This window comes from Manis pentadactyla, chromosome 3 (assembly GCF_030020395.1).
Source record: "Manis pentadactyla isolate mManPen7 chromosome 3, mManPen7.hap1, whole genome shotgun sequence".
Classification (NCBI taxonomy): domain Eukaryota; kingdom Metazoa; phylum Chordata; class Mammalia; order Pholidota; family Manidae; genus Manis; species Manis pentadactyla.
The window spans coordinates 137,719,493-137,729,118 of NC_080021.1; the positions used below are offsets into that span (position 1 = coordinate 137,719,493).

At 43.3% G+C, this 9,626-nt stretch overlaps 1 long non-coding RNA gene across 1 annotated transcript; it reads right to left on the bottom strand.

The window, feature by feature from the left end:
- Positions 1-3,440: 3,440 nt before the first annotated feature.
- On the bottom strand, positions 3,441-9,390 carry LOC118922058 (uncharacterized). The gene is made up of 3 exons (XR_005028613.2): positions 8,841-9,390; positions 7,666-7,764; positions 3,441-4,058 (listed from the first exon to the last, which is right to left on the bottom strand). It is a non-coding gene; the product is annotated as an uncharacterized LOC118922058 (long non-coding RNA).
- Between the last annotated feature and the right edge of the window lie 236 nt (positions 9,391-9,626).

Below are 9,626 nucleotides of genomic sequence, written 5' to 3' on the forward strand. Positions count from 1 at the left end.
GTGGCTAACCAGTCATCTTCCGGGGCCATACAGGGAAATGTAAAGTTGGTAAGTGAGAGAGAAGAAATATTCTTTGAAAAGGTTAGCTTTTTACTTCTTTGCAGATTTATGCCCTGTGGTTTTTATGCCCAGCATTTGTCTTGAGGCATCTTTACCACTTGGAAGAATTATGATACTCGGTAATTTCAATATGAGGCACGAATTCTACTAAAGGGTTGTAATTAGGAAGGAAGAAGAAAAGCTATAGAAGTAGCAGACGGAAGGAAACATGGGAAGATTGATTATTTCTTTGACATATCTTCTTGTAGAGTAACATAAGCATGTATAGGTTTTAAACTACTAATTAAATTGCATATACACATTAACATAATAGGAATATAGCTACATAAAAAAAGCAGACCTACAATTACCAGCCATATCCAGTGAAACCAAGAAAACCAGTTAGGCACCCTAGGCATTTGTGAAAACTTATCAATGATATGATGGATATTGTCTAACTGAATTTGAATAGTTTGAGAAAAATCAGACAAATTAAAACAACACATTCCTGGGAACTGTTCACATCCCATATGTTCTTTTAACAGTAGATAGTCTATAGTCGCATGATTTTGGAGCACTGCAACTTGCACTTCTCCTAATTCTTGGTTGAGTTCCAACAGTATAGATCCAGTCAAATTTGTTGTTTTACTGTATGCACAGGCCAGCTTAGGTATCTCCTTCTTCATTCCAATGGCAAGTCCAGGAACTGGTGGGATGAATGCAGCTACAACTGCAAAAGCGCCAGGGTCTTTGTTGAAGTTTTTTGATGATCATCTTCTGGAATGACTCTTCCAGACAATGTTGATGTTGGAAGTTCTTCTTCATATCATATCTTAATTCATTTTCTGGGTGGCCAAATTAGGCTTTGATCCTCTGTATAAACACAAACAAACCCTTTGCCCACCCTTTGATATGACCTTTATACCATTGTGAAGAACTTATTGGAGATCACCACACAGGAACTGCTTTTTTCTTTTTTTTAAGAGAAAGGAATATTATCAGAAAAATGTACTTCCATAGCTGATCATCCGACACCCTTTAAAAGATCAAAATTAAGGATATGCAAAGCATGCATTAATCGTTGATTTGCAGTTAATTTTATCCTATCAGGGAATACTCCCCCCCTTTTTTTGTTATCATTAATCTACAATTACATGAAGAATATTATGTTTACTAGGCTCTCCCCTATACCAGGTCCCTCCCACAAACCCCATTACAGTCACTGTCCATCAGCATAGCAAAATGTTGTAGAATCTCTAGCTTTTATATCTATTTTAAATGAAATTTCCCCCATTCCCTTTCCTAACTATTCCTATATCAGAAAAAAGCACTATTGGTTTTGTACATTTATGTATATAACTACATATTCCTTGTCAAAATCTGCTAAATTCTAAATGGCTTTTTAATAATCTTTAAGTTTTCTAGAAATACATTCATATTTTCTGAAAATAAAAACTGTTTTGAGGAGTTTTGATGCTAACATATATTCTGCTGATTTAATTTTCTAGAAACTTCAAACAATGTTGAATAATAGCGGCGATGGTGGGCCCCTTCTCTCAGGCTTGATTTAATTGGAACAGCTTCAGCATTTTACCTTGTCATGTAGTTGTTCATAGTCTGAGCACAATGGGGGCTTTTTTTAATCATGTATATACTTTTCTTTTAATAATTTGTAAATGTGCTTCTATTTTCTTTTAACTTATAGTATTGCGGGTGAGAAGCTCAATACAAGTCTGATTCTCTATACTTTGTATTTATCTTGAAGTTTATAGCTTTTACACTGATCTGTGTACTTTAGAATTTCACCAGGAAAAGGCTAGATCTGAGCTGCCCCATGGGGTAGCGGCTAGCCACAAAGGACTATTTAAGTGTAAATGTTAATTAATTAAAATTAAAACAAATTTAAAGTCACTTCCTTGGTCATTCTGTTCACATTGCACATGCTCAGAAACTCTGCGTGGCTCCCGGCTACCATATTGCACAGCACAGAACATTTCCATCATTGCAGGAAGTTCTACAGCTCAGCTCTGGTCTGGTCTGTATTACAGGTATCACTGCCATTAATACTATTATTAACCCTGCCTGACATTTCCTGAGCCCTTTCAATTTCAAACTTGAAATTTTTAGTTTAAAATGTTTTCTTTTATTATTTATTTATAACTTCTCCATCAATTCCCTTTTTTTCCTATTGAAATGCCTCAGTATTGCATGTAAGGTCTTAACCTCCAAATCTTCCCTATTTGTTTCATTATTATTTTCTGTGTGTGTCTCTCTCTCCCTCCCTCCCATGTTTCCTTCCTGAGTTTTTCAGTCATCAGTAGTGATTATTTTTTGCATCAATTCTTCAATTAAATGTTTTACTTTGCAAAACATAGTCAAAAAAGTTCTTTTTAGGGAGCTCTGTGAATACATCTTTTCTTTTCTTTCCTTTCCTAAGTAAGCACTGCTTTGTTTCTCCCACCCTGGAGGCAGAGTCCCAGCGTTGATCAGTCGGGTTGCTCCCTGGGATGACTCCACTCTGAACGCGGCCTCCCTCTGAGCTTTATCTTGCCTCGGGCCTCCGGGGCTCGCGCAGCAGCGGCACCAAGCTCTCCCGGGACCCGGGCCGCACTGCTGGGCCCCATGTCCCTCACCAGGCACCTGCCCAGGTGGCCCTCAGGTGGTTGTAGAACCTGTGGTCCTGTCTCCTGAGCCCCCGGGGCCCAGACATCACAGAGAAGCAAAGCCCACCTCAAGCCCGCTCCAGGGTCTCAGGCCTCTACCACTAACTCGCCCACCCAGGAGCTGGGGAGACCCCGCAATGAGGATAAAGCCTCATATTTTATTCTATCTGTGGCTGAGGGAAAGCTCAAGGAAGGTTCTGGGTGGAAGCATGGTAAAAAACACCAAGGGATTTTTTTTCCCAAAAAAATTCTTGGCTAGAGTAAGAAAGGTATTTCTCACAAGCAAGTACAACTCGTACAAGCTTTCTGGAAGACCATTTGGCAATAAGATTCAAAATTCCTGAAACAGAAATTCCCTTTAACCAAGCAATTATTATTCTGAGGAAATAATTAAGGATATGTACAAAGGTTTAACAGAAATAATATAGTTTAATATTGTTTAAGATAGTAAAACAGATGATAGACAAATAAGGGCATAGCTTAAATATCCAATAGTAGCAAATTAGCTACAAAAAATGAAATATATGGTCAAATGCAAAAGTATGTAGCTGTTGAAATGATATTATAGAAGATCTTCATGATATAGGCTTAACTAAAAAGTCACATACAAATGAATGTGTGCAGTATGATTTCATTTTATACTATATTTAAATCTATAAATCTCTATATTTATATCTCTAAATACATAAAATGTGGAGGAACATAACATGCTAAAGTGTTGAGTCGTGGATTAACGAGTTATGTTTGATCATTTAAACTTTTATTTTCTTACTTTAAAACATTGAACATATTTTGCCTCTGTGATGTTTTAAAACAACAAACTTATTTTAAAGCTCTTATACCAGAATCCTATGCAAGCTTTTCAAAATTATGTCCAAGGTTTCCAGCAAACTGATCTCAGCTCCCAAAACCAAGCTACATGGTTACCTGTAGCTTCTTATTCTGGGCCCTTCCAGCCTTGGTCTCAGCCCAGTTAAGCCTGCCTCCCCCACATCTCCTTCTACCATCCCATGTCCATTAGGTGATGAGCTGGTGGATGACAGTCCTCATGGTTTAAGGAAATCGTACTTATTGGGAGGGAGCAATGCTTCCCTTCAGTTCTCCTCCCAGGCTTTCCTCCAAGCTCCTGTTTCACCAGCCAAAGGAGCAGAGAGCAGGAATGGGGTCACCAGGGCATGTCATCCACTGTAGCTGAGGCCTGGGTCTGTCACCATGGCAGTGGCAGTAAGCAGAGTACCTGGTCCAGGTACCAGAGTATCAGCCCAGGGCCAGCTACGAGGCTCATTTATGATGACTCACCTCCTGGTCTGGGTTCCCTTAGTGTCCCTTAATTGGCAGCAACATTAATCTTGGTGTCTGTGATGGAAAAACAGAAAATTAAAATCTGCCTGCTCAGTTCTGTTCCAGGCAGCATGAAGCAGGTGAAGCGGGGGTATAGCAATATCTTCTCCCCTGAAGCCCCTTTAAGGAAAGTGCCAGGAGTGAATGACATGAGAGAACATAGAGATTACAGGCCCCTCAGTAACTTTCCTGATGCTGTTGTCCCATTACACAAAATAAATGAGAAAAAGATGGACAAGCTCTTGCTGAACAGAAAAATAAATCATGGTGGCACTTAACATTGGCTTAGCAAGTAAAGTTCTCTTTAATGTACAGGCAGTCTTGAGGTTCTTTCTTGGCATATGGCAGGACACTAAAGAATGGACCCTTCCCCATGGGGACAGAGGCTGCCTTCTTGAAAGACACGTGACCTTTCCAATGATGGGTCTCATGAGCAGTCTATGGTTGGTGGCATCATAGGCCTGGGGGTCCCGTGACTTTCCCACTCACCTTCTCCCTCCAGCACCAGTGAATAGCAGCCAGAGTCCCTCGAGGGCAGGAATCCCCTCTTTTCCCATAGCCAGAGGAGCAGCAGGAGCTCAGTTTCCAAGGGGAGGCCACGAGGCCCACAGCACATCCCAAGGGGAGGGCCTGCCTTGGGGCCGGGTCCTTTTAGTCATGGGAGCTTGCCGGGGGATGAGTCAGGATGGGACACACTTGAGTCTCTAGCTGAGAGCCTGGGGGAGGGGCCAAAGTGGCAGTCCCCCCACCGCACAGAGAGGGCTGGCAGCTGGTTCTCTTCAAGTCAAGTGGCGCTTTGGGGGACTTCCAGGGGCCCTTTATCTTTCAAGATAAAATCTTCATCATTTGCTACATTTAGACCCATGCTCCTCAAATTGTAATGTGCATGTGAATCACCCAGGATCCTGTTAAAATGCAGATTCTCCCAGCTCTGGGGTGGGGACCTGAGATTCTGCATTTCTCATGCACCCCCAGGAGGTGCTGCTGCTTTTTTGGTCCACAGCTCATACTCCCAAGTACTGAGACTTTCAGGAGCACACAACCTCCAGAAGCTTATTCTTTCTACAAGAGGGTGGGCCTTCTTCAGAAATGCAGCTTCTGAAGACTTCCCACCCACAGAGGCCGGGGGAAAGGTTAGGATGCCATGTGTGCGAAGACAAGAAGATGGGCATCTACCAACAGTCCCAGGAAGCATGTCACCTCTTTCAAGTTCACCAGGTTTCTGTAAAGATACTCTTTATATTCCTCACACTAAGATGTTCACTCTGGGAATTTACGGGGTTAAAGATGCCAGAGACAGTGAAAGAAAGCTCTCTTTTCATGGCATTTCTAACAAGCTGAACCTGATCCAAACCTTGTTTAATGAGCATTTATTTTATACAAATAAGCTCACAGGCGTGTACTCATCTCTAATTAAACCAGAAAGGAAGCATTTGTTCTAATTGGACCGCATAGCTCAAGAATTAATTGTGAGATTGTTTAGAATTGCAATCTTGTGACCCATTCACCAACAGGAGAAAAGAAAAATACTTTTTTTTGGACTTTTTTTTTTTCTTTTTTATTCTTGGAAACCTTACTCCAAGTAGAACCAGTGATGTACAAACAAAAGCAAAAACTTCTAAGGGCAGCTTACTGTGCAGCGGTACAAAAGCCTTGGCGAAGGTGAAGATAACAACTCAATTTAGCCTAATATTCTAAGGTGCCCCTGAGAAAGTGCCCTCATAATTAAGGATTTGCACAATTTCTATGGGGGGAATCATGTGTCAAGTTATTTATCAATATCAAAAGAGTCACTTTTGTATTTGGCAGTCTGGTGTGCCTGGAGACAACAGATACTCTCACCAAATGCTAGTCTCAAACCCCATTCATCTAAAGGTACAAGAGGTTTTTACTGGTACATCTGTGCCCTTGGGTGGCATTGATTATACTGGGTGTGCAAAGGATTACTTGACAGGCCTTGGCACAATCAGCTCATGAGCTGCCCTCCTCTGCTTTGGGGCTCTCTCATCTGCATCATTTTGGCACGGCTTCCTGACAAATGCTGGTGCTTGCCTGCAGCCCGTTCAGCTCACCTAGCTGCAGAGAACAAGCTGGGCCCTTTGCCCTTCAAAAGTTAAAAAAAAAAAGGTGCAGCTATGTCATCCTTGACTGCACACCCTGAACTCGTGGGGATCAGGGGCAGATTTTTAGGGGATTGGGCAGGCTGGAACCCAGGTGCTCTTCGGCATCTGGGGAGGCCCCAGTCCATTGGTGAGGCTCTGCTCATCTAGACAGGCTTTGGTTACTAATACTCTGCCAGCGGCAAAAGGAAACCCAGTTCACTGCCAAGCACTAGCTTGAGCTTGTGATGCTGACACTTGGAAAAGTCTTGTTTTGACTTGTATATGGAAAGTGCATGTCAAGCTGAACATCAAGGATGTAGAAAAGGGCTTGAGATGGTTTTTGCACAAAATGCGGCATTTCGTGGGGATGACCCTTTAAGAGAGCATATTCTTGAGCGGGTCAGAGTTCTGCTGGGTGTTTTTCTCACAGCCTTTCCCCCTAACCACATGTACAAATTTCCATAGTTGTTTGCTATCGAATACAAACCTGGCTGCCCTTGAGTAAGTTTTAGGGATGGAAAATGATGGCTTTGCCAGAATTACATCTTGGAAAGCAACCCAAAGCAGACCATAGTAATGTAAAGATGGGAAAATGGATCTGTACTAAAACCAGGAGAACCATTTCGCTTTGGGAATGGATACTAATAAAGATCAAGATAAAAGCACTGGCTGATGAGTGTGCCCAGCAGAGACATTGTGTCAACCATCTATGAAACAGCCTCCACACTGCCGGCTTCATACCAGGGCATGTGGAAGATAGATGGCAAATGAAAGGCATAATTCCTTCCCACGAGCAGGGAGCCAACCCAACAACAATGAAACTCTGCACAGACCATAATGGCAAGTTTCACTAAACTGTGCAGTCTTTAGAGCTGGCTAACTCCTCTGAGTTCCCATCTCCTCACCTGGGATCCCATCCTAGGCTCAGCAAATATTTGTGGAATGAATGGACAATCAGTGTGAAGCAAAGTATAATTACAATGAAGCACAGATAACTACTGACTTCCAGCACAGAGGGGACATCAGTCTGGGACTGAGCCACTGAGGAAGGACCCCGGGGATGAACTAAGCTTCAATGCAGAGTGATCCTGAATGTCCTGTGGTTTCTAAATCTCTTGATTCCTCTTCCTGGCCTTTTCCCACTCTCCTGAACTTCCTGAGACCATAGACTATCTCAGACTTCACTCACAGCAGAGAAAACTTGATTTATAGACTCCTAACCCCACTTCCTATTTTGGGTAACAATCTTAACATCATGTACTTAATATAGGCAAAAACAAAAAGACAATGAAAACAAGAAGAGATCTAATTTGTAGTTCATTTTGCTGGCTGCACATGAAGAAGTTCATGAGCCAAAACTTTTTAATCATATTACACAAATACAATAACGTGCATACATAAGATTCTTTTAAATATTTTAAAATCCAACTGTTGAAATAAAATCTACCTCAAGTTCTTATGATATCAGTCAGGATAGGTTAAGCTATGCAGTGGTAAAAAATCTCAATGGCTTTACGTACCAGGAGTTGATTTGTCACTCTGCTGTATGTTCAGTATATGGCAGGAGGGAGTTTTACCCTGCAGGAACCAAGCTCTGCCATTTAAAACATCTCCAGACACTATCAAAAAGGAAGATACAGATTAGAAGGGTCATGCTCCAACTCTTAGACTAGAAATGACATGAACCACTTCTGCCTGCAGCCTATTGGTCAGAACTCATCACATGACTGGCCTGACCACAGTCAGGAACACATGGAAGAGCAGACAGCGTGTGTGTTGAACGCCATCATCTCTGCCTTACTACGAGATGACTCCTTTCTAGAATCACTCTCTGTAAGGAAATTCCAGGCCCACCACAATGCTGAATTCCTTGCTTTGATGTGGGGTAGTCACCAAAGAGAAATGATTTTCTTTCCCCTGGAGTTTTGAGAGAATCGGGAGTGGTGGGTAATAGAATACCTCAGAGGGGGCATCCTTCCTCCCCTAGCAAATATGATTTCAAAAACAAAATAAAGAGGAAATGGCAGTTACCACTGGCTTAAAAACTTACCACGGAAGTCATCAACTTCCAAGAGTAAAACCCAAGTTGCTGGCGAAGATAGGCCTCTTTCTTTTTCTAGGCCACCAAGGTACCTCTCAGTTGGGTGATGCCAAAGTGCCTAGTGTTGCACCATGAGCATCTAGGAGAGGAGCCCCAGCCGACAGGGGAGGGCCGACTGGAGGCTGACAGGGAGATGCTGAGCATAAAATAACTATTTGGCCCACTTGTCACATTCACAGGGCCTTGCATTTTGCTTTTGCTGTCATTTCTAACTAGGGATATCTTACAATTCTGGAAATATTCCAAACAGATTGAAAAGTCAAAAAATAGAAGTTTTTTAAAGACTTGTTTAGGTGTTTCTTCCTGTTTTTAAATACTGGGAATCTTAAAAATTGGAAATTATAAACCTCAAAAAATCTCTGAACCTCAAAGAGGCCTTACCAGGGATAGATAATCCAGTGAGTCATTGACCAAATGGATTGCAAATACGTGTGGGTGCTAGCCCTCCAGAGAGTAGCCCCTCAAACCCAAGGCCACCATATGGTCACGAGCAAATTCTACCCCAGCAGGGTGACTGACCACGTGGAGAAAGGCAAGAAGACCTAGCTGTGGTGGGGATTTTCAGTGCGGGTTTTCAACCCAGCCTGGGCGTACCTGGCCTCCAGCGTCTCCGAGGGAGGTTCTTCCAGCTGCCAACACCTCTGTGTGTAATGAGAGAAGTGAGCCAGATTTTTCAGGTTGAGAGGAGACAGGCTTAAGCCAGTGTGGAGACCCTATTGTCTTTCAGTGCTGGAAGGGTGGTCTGCAGGGACGAGAGGTCTGGCCTGAGGCCCACTGAAGCGCCATTACCTGAACAAATTGCTCCCTGTCACACCAAGGTTGCTGGAGAGAACAGCTGAGGTTCAGTAAAGCATCCAATGAACCATCTCCCTGGCATTAGCTCTCCTGCTGGGAGCCTATCCTGCACTCTGACATCATTTTCCTTAAGTGAACAAAAGGAAGGCCAGGACAGCATTCACCCAGGCCGACTGAGTCAGCACAGTCGGCTCCACCAGCATAAACACATCTCACTGATCACCATCTCCAATCATCTCAAAACTGGGTGCTCTAAGCCCCCTTCCTCTGGTAGATAGACACAAACCAGGGAACAACTCCTCTGGGTCCCAAAGCTGCTGTTGCCTGGGGTGGGAAGATGTGAAGACAGTCTGTCCTCCAGAGGCTGCGGGCTGGGTGAGAAAGCCGAGGGAGAGGAAGGCCTGGCTTTGGGGCAGGGTGGAGCAGGCTTGCTGGGAACCAGGATGTTTGTTCCGGTGCCTCTAGCCCAGGGCTGCCTGGGAACTCAGGGAGGTACGGGAGCCCAGGCTGCAGGTGTGAGGCACCAGGGTAAAGGCTGAACTGGAGCCAAGCTCAGCAAAGACTAAGGTGAAATTGGGCTGTGTG